Genomic DNA, 15,570 nt, shown 5'->3' on the forward strand with positions numbered 1-15,570 from the left:
AGAAATTTTAAGCAAGCTAGAGAGATGGGGAGTTTTCCCCATATCTAAAATTAAAAGAAGATTGTATCCTGGCACAAACATAGAAGATGGAACAAGGTTTGTAAAAAACAGATTTCCGGAGGAGATGGTCTCCTTACCATACAGTACCAAAATCGAGACGGCGGAAGCGCCACAGCACTTTAGAGTCATGCACACCAATCAGGTAAAAACCTGTCGACTATGCATGAGCTCAGAAAATGTGATGAAGGAACGCCCAGAATTCAGGTGCTTCAAATGTGACGAAAGGGGACATTTCGCAAGGACCTGTACAGCTGTGTCGGGCCCGGATTGTAAATTGGCCCTAATACCTGCAGGGAGCTTGTCACGCTGAGTTGGCTTTGTCCGCTCGATTGACCAACGCGTACGCCTTGTTTTATCCTTGTTTTATGGCTCTCTGCTCACTGGATGACCCATGATACTAGGGCGTGGATCTGTCAAATGTCATGACTTGACGTTGTACGAGGATTTGACGAAAAAATTGCCGGCCGGCAAATAAAATCCTGACATTCCACAGGGCACACTCGCTTGGCAGACAAAAGCCACCGGGGGCTCTCTTTGCGTGTTCCTTCACCTGGTCAAACCGCTTTGAGGGGGGACCTTTCGAGTAGTTTTCGGCGTCAGAACAGACTCTTCTAGCGACGGGTGGGCAGGCCTTCCACAGGCGTGCGCGGCTCTACTGGAGCAAAAGAGGCTTGGCCAAGGACGAGAGGGAAGCGCCGCTCCAGCCGGGCCCGACGCTACCGCCTGAACTCTGTCTTGAACCACTGTGCTCAGGGAAGAGCGCGAACGCAGTCCCCCACTACCAGAAATTATGCAGTCGAGATTCCCACATTTGGGGAATTCGCAGACATCTGCCCAGGGAACGTGCAATGGTAACTGTAGACTGTAAACTCTCGTCCAACGAGAAGCCGCGATTGTCTACAGTTTGCTTAGACCATGGGCTAATCGGAGGGATGCATTGTCTAAAGTTTCAAATCAGGGCCAATCAGCGCTAAGGATTTTCCAAAGTTTCTCTTGCTCTGAATGCTCAATTTATCGGGTCAGAAAGTTTATCTGCCGAGATAAATTCGTATGTTAAAGTGATTTTGTGTGGAAAGTTATTTTTATACTGTTATATTGATGCACAGTATGTTTTGTTCACGACATGTTTAAAACATCTCACTTTTTGAGCAGTATTCGTGAGGCTGCGCCTTCAGAAAGTACACCTGTCGTAGAGATTTCGTGTGGTAAGTTATTTTTATACTGTTATATTGATGCACAGTATGTTCTGGTTACATCACGTTCGAAGTTTTTCACTCTTTGTGCAGCATTTTGTCTTTGTTCGTGAGGCTGCGCTGTCAGCAAATACACCTCTCATAGTGATTTAGAGCGGTAGGTTATTTTTATTCTGTTCTGATAAACAGTATGTTTTGCTCACATCACATTTAAAATATTTCACTGTGTGTGCAGTATTTTGTCTGTGTGCCTGACGCTGCGCTGTCAGACGTTCATCCATTACAGAGATTTTGTGCGGTAAGTTATTTTTATTGTTACATTAATGCTAAGGTCACATCATGTTTGAAATATCTCATTCTTTGTGCAGTGTTTGGTCTGTGCTGTGTCGTCAGAAAGTTCACCTGTCCTAGAGATTTCGTGTTGTAGGTTATTTTTATACTGTGATATTACTTACATGTATATATGGCTGCACAAAACCTGAAAAAGTTTAGCTTATGTATTATTTTCAACGCTTGTGTCGGTTTGATAGCTCCATTTACATAGTAAACAGTTGTTTCATTAAAATATAGCAACCATCATGCTAATAAATAAATATCCCTTCATATACAGCAATATATGTGACCATGACAATTATTATCATTAGTTGTTACTATGAGAAGTAAAGAACATTTTAAGATCTTAGCTGGGACAAAACATATGATCCATAGCTGTACACAGTAAAATCATCAGAGTAAAATTTACTCAGTTCAGAGAACATTTGGTCCCTCTCTAAATTGAGTAAAATTTACTCAGCCGCAGAGTTAAAGTTAATGAGCCGATGATGAGTTTAATTAAGTGATGATTGAGCACTGATGATGAACACCTGCTGTTAATATGCAGAAACAGAAGAGAAGCAGCAGTAGCTACGCTCATTGCTTACCTGATTGACTTTATTTCTGTCAGATGTTCAAATAATCCATATGAGACTGTGGCGAGGGGGCGTGGCCGAGAGCCGTGGGAACGGAGTAAGGCCACCGCGTAAGTGGATACACCTGCGGTGCGCACCTGCCTCGGATCCCACGGAAGGAGCTCTGGACCATAAAAGGAGGAACTATGGCAGAGGAAGCCCAGAGAGGACCGGGCCCGGACATATTTTACTTTTGCTTTCAGTTTGACAGCAGTCTTCGTGAGGAGCTGCCGTCTGTTCGTATAGGTTTAGACACGGAGACTGCCGTCCCTGTTATTAATAAATATTTTAAAACTGCGTCGGTTCTCCGCCTCCTTCTTTCTGGCGGCCAAAGGGCCATGAACTTTATTACAGTGGTGCCGAAGCCCGGGAGAAGGAGGGACGCGTTGTCCAGATGCCCTTGCCGCTGAGAGAGGGGCGAGTGTTTGGGAGTTAACCCGAGTGGGGGAGAAACCTGTTCGTCTGCCCAGAGTGCCGGGACGGCCTGAGGCTGGCGAGGAAAGGATCTGCCTGCTGCCGTCTCCCAGCATGGGGAGGAGCAGGAGACGCAGGGCTCACCACCGAAGAGGAAAGTGCTGAAGGGAGCCATCCCACAGAACCCGGGGGAGTTGCCGCGATCCACCATGATGCCAGAGCCTGCATCCATCCACGGAAGCGGAGCAGGAGACCAGAGATGCCGCCAGCCAGCCAGGAGAACCGCCGCCGGACGCCAGAAGACGGACGGGTGGATAGATTTCTCCACAGGGCTCCCAGCACGTCATCGCATCTCTCAGCTGGTGGAGGACCGAGGGGCAGCATGTCTGGAGAACCGAACCCCAATTTTTTTTTTCTTTTTCCTCTCTCCCCTTTCCTGGTCTACTCTGTCTTTCCTTTTTTTCATCTCCTGTTCTCTCGGCCCATCTCATATAGGTCTCGCAGGGGCTGTGGCGCCAACCCCCCATTGTCTCCGTAAGGAGCTGCCGTCCCTGTTATTAATAAATATTTTTAAACTGTGTCGGTTCTCCGCCTCCTTCTTCCCGGCGGCCAAAGGGCCGTGAACTTTATTACAGAGACTTATAGTGAAGTCCAGTGTTGTAATGAGAAACTAAATCATTTGGTGATGAACGGTTAGTAATTTTAGGAAGAGAGTTAATACTAGCAAAAAAAGGATTCTAAATTAATATGTTTTATGTTACGGAAGGAAATAGTACGGAGAGATTTGGTGGAAGAAAGAGAGAGTGCAAAATTAAATCAGAGGAGAAAATTATCCGTTATAGGGAGTTCCTCAGCAGAGAGGTCAATGGGTGAAACACCAGAGCAGCAGATGAGGTCGAGGGTGTGTCCTTTAGAGTGTGTGGGAACATTGACATGCTGTTGAAGTCCAAAGCTCTCAAGACAGGATATAAAATCTCTTGTAAGGGAGTTATTAAAATTATCCACATGAATATTAAAATCTCCTAAAACTATAATATTAGGTGAGAGGGTGGTAATATGTGTTAAAAAGCAGCAAAGTCATTTAGAAATTCATTATTTAGTTTGGGTGGACGATAAATTATGGCAACATTTGTAGGTGTGGATCCAGAAAATTTTGAAATCATAGATTCGAATGAAGGAATAATGTGAAAATGTTTTTAAAGAATATGAGAAAGATTTTCAAGAATGTGTACTCAAAAATTTCTACATTTGTTTCAGAAACAAAGTGCATAAAAGACCAGTTTCAGAACAATTTTGGAAAAAAATATTTGTGGAAATAGACGAAGAGGGAATCTGGAAGAATTTAAAATGGAAATATTTAGACGCAAAAATTGAAACGTTGGATTATTTCATCAGACATAATGTTATTTTCACTGAAACAAAACTGGCACAAATTGGAAGCAGTGAGAATGCATTATGCAAAATATGTGGACTGGAAAATGAAGGTATTATGCATTTGTTTTTAAAATGTGTTGAATTAAATACATTTATGGCAAAGTTAAAAGAAAGTATTAAACAAATGATGCCAAGTAAAACAGAGCAGATTGAGGAGACAGAATGGTATAAAATATTTTTATTTGGTTTTAATTAGGGATGCACCGATATGGATTTTTTGGCCGATACCGATAACCGATAATTCTTCAGACTTGGAGGCCGATAGCCGATATGTATAGGCCGATAATTATAAATATTTTAAATTGTTATATTTTTATACAGCAAACTTCATAAAAGATTGAACTGCTCTTATGAACTGAATAGTCTATACTTGAAGCAAAAAAGATATGATTTCGAAATTGCAAGGTGATTATAAACCTATATTCACCATTTCACATAAATAATTGCACATTGATTATGATGAAAATAATAGTTTAAATAACAAAATTATATTTATTTAACAAGCAAGTTAAATATACTTAAATAGGATAAAAATTAAAGAGCTAAGGACAGAAACCAGCTCAAATGGTCATGAATAAAATGTGTTACAGTGATGTACACATCTACAAATATGTCATGTCCGAAAAAAAGGCTTTTTAGAGGTGTTTTGACAGTTTAGAGCCACCGTACAAGCAAATAGCTAAATACAGATAATACGTTTTAGTACGTTTAGAAAATACGGCACAGATTTATCCTATTTGGTGTTTTGACATGTCACATGTAGGTGCTGCTTGTCAATCAGACAGCGCTTCTGCGCTCATTCTTGCCGTCAGTCGCGGAAAAATGATCGATGAATAGTTTGATAAACCACTGAGAGTTTAACTCAACTGTAGAGGCAGAGTTGCCATCAGAGTCAGATTTTGATACAAAGCCTGCATTGAGCTGACTTTATGACAAACACAGAGCAGAATATAAAGAGCCCCTTTGACTGAACTCACCTCTCCCCCGTGCTACAGTGTGTGTGTGTGTGTGTGTGTGTGCGCGGTGACAGCTCTCACGTGAACTTGTTATAGTCAATATGAATATTCCAATCAAACTGAATACTATCTTACATCAACAACACATGACCAGCAACGCGTTGATAATAACAAATAATAAGATTACAAACAACCATTATGTTTACACGTGTTGTAAAATGTGCGAGTCCTTTAACAGGACTGGGCTGCAGTTTGGGGTGTGAGTGAAGCGGAGGGAGAGGGAGAGAGAAAAGAGGAGCGTTTTTTTCGCAATGAGACCATTTTCTGTGATGTTCCCTCTTTGGTGACTTACTTGTTGTACCACACGGAAAGTAATAAATATTTTAGACCAAGTTACACGTGTCCTCTTTCATTCACCAGCTGCAACTAAAAGAGTTAACCCTGAAAAGAACATTATTCGGCCCTGGAGTAATAAGTGAATCTCCCCTGCTATCCCTAACACAACAAAGAGACAGAGCAGGAAAGGTTTCCACATGTAATATTTTTCCTGAGGCGATTTAAAGCAAAATACACAGTGACACTCAATCAAGCATATCTACAATGACAAGGAACGTGGTTACTTACTGAGTTATTAATGCACAGCAAGCCACGCGAAGAAAGGACAGACTTAGAGGGAATAATCAGTGTGAGGAGAGATCCATTATATTGCACTGGGCAAGTCTGAACAAGTTCAGCCCATGCGTGCACGAAGCAGGCAGGTCTGTACAATTACATAATTTATTGGCTTAAAGATATCGGCCTAATTATGACATCGGATCGATAACGATAATCTTAAAAATAGCATTTATCGGACAATAACGATATGGGCGCCGATATATCGTGCATCCCTAGTTTTAATGGAAGTAAAACAAGAATTGCCAATTTGTTTCTATCAGTTGCAAGAACTGTAATTTGAGAAAGGAGAAACATTGTTAAAAATAAACATGCTAAAATGGAGTTATGGACAATGTATAAAAGAAACTGGAAAACTATATTAAAACTGTGGAACAATATTTTAGAATGGAAGAAAAAGAGACTGAATTTTACAAAACGTTTATGTTGAATACTCCTTATATTACGTACTCACTAGATGGTTTGAAAATAGATTTGCCAGAATGATTATGCTTGTTGTTTTCCTGTTTTGAAACCAACATAATGTCATAAGGAATGTTTGTAAATGATATTTTTATATGCTTCTGAACTGATGTTTTGAAAAAAAAACAACATATAGTTGGATCGATACAGAGAATATTAGCATGGCCCCTGCGAAAGGATGACACGCAAATCCGTGAAGCGCTCCATATTGCTGTTTTAGTGCGTGGATAAAAAAAAGTTATTCGAGTCACAACAGATAACCCACTCTTGGGACACTGTAGCTACTGAACAAATATCTTTAAAAAAAAAAAGCTGAAATGTACACAGAGATTAGAAATAAAATGTTTATTTACACAAAATATATAACCATTTATACTTTTAACATATTAGGGCAGTACAATATAGCGTAAAATTATTTTATTATCACGACAGTTTATGCAATATTTAAAAACAAAAAAAAACAAACGTATGATAAATTATTATTTTATAAACTACCTTCCCAGTAGTTGGTCGGCTATTTGCTAGAGCAGCTCAAAGCTTAACCCAGAGCTGTAAATAAACACTAATAGCAGAAGTTAACAAGAAAAAAGAAAATGACAACAGCCAATCAGAGTCAGAATATCTTGCTTATTTGTTTAAAAAAAATGATGTTTGCACCTTTACAGTGTTTTTAGACTTAGACTTAATTTTTAGAATTAGTTATTTGCATCTTAACAATATCTTTTAACTGTTTAATTTTTTTAAGTAAAAGATTTAATAACACAGATAAAAAATGCATTTTTGTAGGGAAATGTTCAGTGGAACTTTCTCAAAGAGCCAACGGCACGCTACATGACATGACCAAATTCGGAAGCACGCTTTGTGGAACTTTGCGTCGACCAATCCCGAGCCAGACGTCGGGCCAATCAGGAAGAAGGGAAAGTGGAACTGTGGAACAGGAAGGGAACCGAAGATTCTCCCGCAAGAGGCGCAAGGATGACACGCAAATCCGTGAAGCGCTCCATATTGCTGTTTTAGTGCGTGGGTAAAAGTACAGAAATGAAAAAAAGACAAAAGGCTTTTCACGATTCCAAATGGTGCATGAGGATGGGTTTAGCAAATTGTGGGAGGTGCTACTGGGTATACTGTAAAGTCTACATGCATGGTGAAAACGAATGTGGGATGCTTTGATCGTTTGTTTTGTTGTGCAACCAATGCACTTCCAAAGCCTTTGCTTTAGTGGGACTTTGCCATAGGCTAACCTGACACTCTAATTTCCCCAGTCTTTAAACTTGGTGACCTACTGCATCAATCAGTGTGCCTAGCACTGACAGGACCAAAGCTCTGTAGTGTACGGCATACAAGTGGGAACATGGCTCTCCAGGTCCCACCACCTTGGAGGAACATTGCTGGGACTCGAGGCGTACATATGCCCTGAGCCTGACCGCTGATCTGTGCTCGCTACGGTGGCACATATACTAAGTGAAGTTTATTCATAAACTAATTTCGAGAGGAGCACGTGATTATGATTGAACACGGCTGGTCCTGCATTAGCATGCTTGATCCACCAATCAGGCCATTCCTAACCACTATAAAGAGCCAGGGTTTTCTCACTACAGTCATCTTCGATTTGAAGAATACACTGCTCTGCGTCAGCTGCTACTGCAGCTACATCAACTTCTCCAGCTACAACTTCTCCAGCAACAACATCAACTTCTCCAGCTACATCAACTTCTCCAACAACAACAACTTCTCCAGCTACATCAACTTCTCCAACAACAACAACTTCTCCAGCTACATCAACTTCTCCAACAACAACTTCTCCAGCTACATCAACTTCTCCAACAACAACTTCTCCAGCTACATCAACTTATCCATCAACTTCTCCAGCTACATCAACTTCTCCAGCTACACCAACTTATCCAACTACAACTTCTCAACCTTCTACTTCAATTGCCTCACACAATGCAATCTCTGTGTCTTCAACCCAATTCTCCAACAAGATCACAGTAAAAACTCGATCACCATCCATGAACTTTGCCTAAACTCTCAATGCCTGCGATTCAAGCTGAACTCTCTTCTAGGGGTGCACCAGCGGTAACATACATGACACTTTTTAAGGGGAAGCCTCACAAACTACAACTAAGATTAAACATCCATCTTTAAAGGATGATTCTAGCGTGAATAGAATGACTCACCTCTCAATCAAGGTTGTAGACAATCCAATCCTTAAAACATCAGTCCACAACTTATGCATACATTGATAAACATCCATGTTAATCCTCCAAACTAGTCGCTGTGGTGCATTCAATAGAGTAGCGTCTCCAATCATAACACTAGAGCTGCGTCTCAAATGGCACACTATACACTATGCACTCATGCACTATGCACTTATGCACTTACACACTCAACAGGATAGTATATGTATGTAGTGTTGTCCCAAATGGCACACTAATGGTTTTTTACTAAGCGGATATTCAAACCGTTTCCCTGATCACGTTTGACGGTCGCCAAATCAGTGAAATAAACAACCCAATTATCAAATATTACCTGCCGTGAGTATAACCGCATTCACCATCGGGAGGCGCTATAATCACTCTCGTAGGAGAATTTTGCTTTCACCATCCAAAATAAATAAAGTTATCCAACATGTGCGTCCGATAGCTCCGCCCCTTCCGCTACGTAAGCAAACCTGCGGTCGTTGAGTGCGTGAAGTGTCCATCATTCCACACTTCATTTTAGCGGCTGAATGAGTGCATCATCCGGGTAATTAAAGTGCACTTATTATTTTTAGAGTTTTCAGTGTGAACACACTACTTACACTATTTATACTACAAAATGGCGTAGAATAGTGCATAAGTATGCGATTTGGGACGCAGCTTAGTTCTCTGGCAAACAAAATGGCCGCCAGCCTTTTTCTGCAACTTTGATTGACACTCCTTCGAGCCAATAGCTGAAAGGAGAAGCGTCACCATCCAATGAACTCTCAAAAATTTGAGATGGTCCCACCCTCTCTCATGACAAGCTCATGAATGATTATCATTACATTTACACAATTACTACTAAATGGTGACATTAATTTTAAGTTCAGGGTTTGATGTTGGCAGATGATAAATAAATAAATACATAAATTAATAAATAAATAAGAAAGAAAATAAATAATTATAAAATGTAAAAAAAAAAAAAAAAAAAAAAAACTGCCACATCTGATAGCAGTTTAACTTCTAAAAAGTTTACTCTGCTACTGAAAAACATTCAATGCATTAGGCATAGAAGTCCAATCGTAATATGCCCCAGTGACTCATGTCCATACACTTATAAGCCATAAGCTTATAATGGCAAGTTGGTTAGATGTGAAAACAGCAAAGAAACAAACTTCCCGCTTTGACTTCCACGAATGAGAGGAGGACATTTCTGACATGTCTGATGTTTCATCAATTGACTCTGCGTTAGATACAAACCAAGGGGTTTAAACTCCACTATAATTCCACCTACCCTGTCTTCAAGAGGTACATCAGGATCACTAGTCGAGCAGATTTCCCATTTAATATGCCATCCTTAGGAGGGACAAATGCCTACCTCTACTATCTTTGCTCGTTGCGACAATGAGGCTTCGTACCATGCATTAACAAAGGCACTTCCACACTTAGTTGCCCATGCTCTTATTAAGACGCCCCGCATGGTTATCAGCTAAAATAATTCATTGTGTTTGCCATACATGTACCATGTTGTAATGTCATTTCTGATTCTCTCTTGTTTTTCTCATTTCAGAGATCATGTCAGCTGGTTGCAGAAGCTGACCCTCATCCAACCTATTACACTCCACATCCATTTCTAAATACATTTACACTCTTTGCAAATGACACTTTTCCACTCACATAGCCCACACCCTCGATGCCATATTCACACTAGCCTTTATAATTTAAGTCTTCTGAACTAAGTATGACATTTCAATCCAACGATACACCTAACCATATCTGATCTATCTTCGCAGGATGAAGGGATGCAGGATGATATCCGTTCCCCCACACACCTGTTCTAAACAGGCCCGGATTGGCTAATCGGGAGGACCGGGAGAATTCCCGGTGGGCCGGTCTGTTTTTTTTTTTTTTTTGGCCGCGAGGGCCGGTGTCCCTAGCTCCAGAATCTGTTGCTCTCAGCAGTGACACTTTTTTAATTCATTTACTTGACCACAGCTTTTTATTCATTATTTTACCACAACTTTTCTCTTTTGTTGTGGTCGAGTGGTTGGCACGTTAGGTTAAGACGCTGCGGACCTGGGTTCGATCCTTGCTAGAGTAATTTAGTGTTTTCATTTGTTGATAAGACATATAATACTGTTAGGGTTGTAGAACATTTGAAGTTCTAAAGCAGCTGTTTTCTCAAAAAAAAAAAAAAAAAAAGACATGATAGTGCCATTAGAAACTGATTTGGAATTATTTATTTACTTATTTTAATATAGTCAGTCGTGAACTGAGGTGGGCCGGTCTGAGGCTTGAAACTCCAGAGCTGAAAAGGTGTCCCACTCCGGCCCTGGTTCTAAACCTCTTAGCATTTTTACACCACAGAAGAGCAATACCACCTCGGGGAAGCCCAGCCGATCCTCTCCAGCCAACTTCCACCATCATGCATTATTGGGTATGAAGTATGACTCTGTCATTTCCTTCCTATTTCCCTTCCTATTTAACATAGGAGCTCCTTCACTACCCTTCCCTGTTTTTTCTAGCTTTAACTTTTTCTCTCCAAATTTAAACTATTCTATACTTCTATTCACTTTCATTCACCACAGCTCCGACCAATTCAGGGGTTGTCTTGAGTTTCAGTTGCTGCAACAGGAACGTTCTAAATGAGCTTGCATACACTTACAAATTTTCTAAATACCACTATCGTTGCACTCCCCGCACTAATACAGCAGTAAATGCTTCTGCGGGAGCACAAGTTGCCTCCATACTGGCCCACTACACCACTGCAGCCGCAGAAATGCTCCGCAGAGTTGCACACCCAAAGCACCACTGCTACCGCAGTGGCTCGTCCTGATTTTGCCAAGTGCTAGTTGTCCTGAGACAACATATTTTATGATGACCCAGGGACATCATTTCTATCAGCCAATCAAACGTTATTACGTCATCATTATGAGCCTCCTGCAGAGTCCGCCAAAAACGCAAATTCAAAAAAGAAAACACACACACACACACCCACGCACAGGCAACTGCCATTTTCACCAGTAAAGAGGACAGGTGAAGAGGACAAGTGAAGAGGTGAGATCACCAGTTTTCTTCTATAAGTTTACAGAAGCATTAATGATTGTAAAATTCATATGTGTTTATGGATTTGTCCTTTTTTCCAGCGAAGTAATCGAGCAACGTTTAACTTTTGTTTGCATTAAGTTAGCCTAATTAGCCGTCCCTACCTAACGTTAGTTTAGCGTGCTGCTCTTCCGCTACTGTGATTTACTTTCTGGTATTAATTAAAACAAGCTAACAACATTGTTTTGAATACTTAAATCTAGCAAACGTTATTAAACGCGACTAAACTTACCCTCTTGCTAATTTAACGACCTTTTTTTCTAATAATTCGGTTTTTAGCATGTATTATGTAAATTTCATTTAAAGACACGCCAGAAATGTGGACCAACACAGCACTAACGTTAGTTTAAACACAAGACAGTAGGTTATTTGAGGCGTTAACTACTGTGAATCGCTGCAAAAATTCAACTAACGTTATTGATTTAATAATTTATTCTGTTAAATATGTTGGCATCATCACAGGTTTATTAATATCATTTCTATTTTAACCTCAGGTCATCATCACTGATTTATTAATATGTTAGGTCATCATCACTAATTTATTAATTTCTTTAATATGTTAACCTCAGGTCATCATCACTGATTTATTAATATATTTAATATGTTAACCTCAGGTCATCATCACTAATTTATTAATATATTTAATATGTTAACCTCAGGTCATCATCACTGATTTATTATTATTATTAATATGCTAACCTCAGGTCATCATCACTGATTTATTAATATTATTAATATGTTAACCTCAGGTCATCATCACTGATTTATTAATATTATAAATATTTTAACCTCAGGTCATCATCACTGATCAATTAATATTATTAATATGTTAACCTCAGGTCATCATCACTGATGTATTAATAATATGTTAACCTCAGGTCATCATCACTGATTTATTAATATTATTAATACGTCATCATCACTGATTTATTAATATGTTAACCTCAGGTCATCATCACTGATTTATTAATATTATTAATTTGTTAACCCCAGGTCATCATCGCTGATTTTTTTATGTTATTAATATCTTAACCTCAGGTCATCATCGCTGATTTATTAATATTGTTAATATCTTAACCTCAGGTCATCATCACTGATTTGTTAATATTATTAATATCTTAACATCAGGTCATCATCACTGATTTATTAATATGTTAACCTCAGAATATCATCACTGATTTATTAATAATAATAAAATATTAACCTCAGGTCATCATCACTGATTTATTAATATTATTAATACATTAACCTCAGGTCATTATTGATTTATTAATATTATTAATATGTTAACCTCAGGTCATCATAGCTGATTTATTATTATCATTAATACTTTAACCTTAGGTTATCATCGCTGATTTATGAATGTTAACATGTTAACCACAGGTCATCATCACTAATTTATTAATAATATGTTAACCTCAGGTCATCATCGCTGATTTATTAATATTATTAACATGTTAACCTCAGGTCATCCTCACTAATTTATTAATATATTTAATATGTTAACCTCAGGTCATCATCACTAATTTATTAATATATTTAATATGTTAACCTCAGGTCATCATCACTGATTTTTTAATATTAATATGTTAACCTCAGGTCATTAGCACTGATTTATTAATATTATTAACATGTTAACCTCAGGTCATCATCACTGATTTATTAATATTATTAATATGTTAACCTTAGGTCATCATCACTAATTTATTAATATATTTAATATGTTAACCTCAGGTCATCATCACTGATTTATTAATATGTTAACCTCAGGTTATCATCACTGATTTATTAATAATAATAATAATATTATGTTAACCTCAGGTCATCATCACTAATTTATTAATATTATTAATACGTTAACCTCAGGTCATCGATTTATTAATATTATTAATATGTTAACCTCAGGTCATCATCACTGATTTATTAATATTATTAATATGTTAACCTCGGGTCATCATCCCTGATTTATTATTATTATTAATATGTTAACCTCAGGTCATCATAACTGATTTATTAAAATTATAAATATGTTAATCTCAGGTCATCATCACTGATTTATTAATATTATTAATATTTTAACCTTAGGTCATCATCACTGATCAATTAATATTATTAATATGTTAACCTCAGGTCATAATCACTGATTTATTAATATTATTAATATGTTAACCTCAGGTCATCATCACTGATGTATTAATAATATGTTAACCTCAGGTCATCATCACTGATTTATTAATATTATTAATACGTCATCATCACTGATTTATTAATATGTTAACTTCAGGTCATCATCACTGATTTATTAATATTATTAATTTGTTAACCTCAGGCCATCATCGCTGATTTTTTAATGTTATTAATATCTTAACCTCAGGTCATCATCGCTAATTTATTAATATTGTTAATATCTTAACCTCAGGTCATCATCACTGATTTAGTAATATTATTAATATCTTAACATCAGGTCATCATCACGGATTTATTAATATGTTAACCTCAGGTTATCATCACTGATTTATTATTAATAATAAAATATTAACCTCAGGTCATCATCACTGATTTATTAATATTATTAATACGGTAACCTCAGGTCATCATTGATTTATTAATGTTATTAATATGTTAACCTTAGGTCATCATAGCTGATTTATTATTATCATTAATACTTTAATCACAGGTCATCATCACTAATTTATTAATAATATGTTAACCTCAGGTCATCATCGCTGATTTATTAATATTATTAAAATGTTAACCTAAGGTCATCATCACTAATTTATTAATATATTTAATATGTTAACCTCAGGTCATCATCACTAATTTATTAATATATTTAATATGTTAACCTCAGGTCATCATCACTGATTTTTTAATATTAATATGTTAACCTCAGGTCATTAGCACTGATTTATTAATATTATTAACATGTTAACCTCAGGTCATCATCACTGATTTATTAATATTATTAATATGTTAAGCTCAGGTCATCATCACTAATTTATTAATATACTTAATATGTTAACCTCAGGTCATCATCACTGATTTATTAATATGTTAACCTCAGGTTATCATCACTGATTTATTAATAATAATAATATGTTAACCTCAGGTCATCATCACTAATTTATTAATATTATTAATACGTTAACCTCAGGTCATCGATTTATTAATATTATTAATATGTTAACCTCAGGTCATCCTCACTGATTTATTAATATTATTAATATGTTAACCTCAGGTCATCATGACTGATTTATTAATATTATTAATATGTTAACCTCGGGTCATCATCCCTGATTTATTAATATTATTAATATGTTAACCTCGGGTCATCATCACTGATTTATTAATATTATTAATATGTTAACCTCAGATCATCATCACTGATTTATTAATATTAATAATATCTTAATCTCAGGTCATCATCACTGATTTTTTAATATTATGCTAAACTCAGGTCGTCATCACTGATTTATTCATATAAATATGTTAACCTCAGGTCATCATCACTGATTTTGTAATATTTTGCTAAACTCAGGTCATCATCACTGATTTATTAACATGTTAACCTCAGGTCATCATCACTAATTTATTAATATTATTAATACATCATAATCACTGATTTATTAATATTATTAATATCTTAACCTCAGGTAATCATCACTAATTTATTAATATTAATAATATCTTAACCTCAGGTCATCATCACTGATTTATTAACATGTTAACTCAGGTTATCATCACTGATTTATTAATAATAATATGTTAACCTCAGTTTATCATCACTAATGTATTAATATTAAGATGTTACCCTCAGGTCATCATCACTTATTTATTAATATTATTAACATTTTAACCTCAGGTAATCATCACCAATTTATTAATATTAATATTATCTTAACCTCAGGTCATCATCACTGATTTATTAATATTACTAATATCTTAACATCAGGTCATCATCACTGATTTAATAATAATATGTTAACCTCAGTTTATCATCACTGATGTATTAATATGTTAACCTCAGGTCATCACTGATTTATTAATATTATTAATATGTTAACCTCAGGTCATCATCACTGATTTATTAATATTATTAATATCTTAACCTCAGGTCATCATCACTGATTTATTAATAATAATATGT

General features: G+C 36.9%; 1 protein-coding gene and 1 non-coding gene across 2 annotated transcripts in view; one reads left to right on the forward strand and one right to left on the reverse strand.

Moving 5' to 3' along the window:
* LOC100536192 (protein NLRC3-like) overlaps positions 1-15,570 on the reverse strand; it is a 122,228-nt gene that overhangs the window by 58,092 nt on the left and 48,566 nt on the right. The gene's annotated exons all lie outside the window — the stretch shown is intronic.
* LOC137495088 (U6 spliceosomal RNA) lies at positions 6,250-6,351 on the forward strand. Its single transcript, XR_011015032.1, has one exon. It is a non-coding gene; the product is annotated as a U6 spliceosomal RNA (small nuclear RNA).

This window comes from Danio rerio, chromosome 4 (assembly GCF_049306965.1).
Source record: "Danio rerio strain Tuebingen ecotype United States chromosome 4, GRCz12tu, whole genome shotgun sequence".
Classification (NCBI taxonomy): domain Eukaryota; kingdom Metazoa; phylum Chordata; class Actinopteri; order Cypriniformes; family Danionidae; genus Danio; species Danio rerio.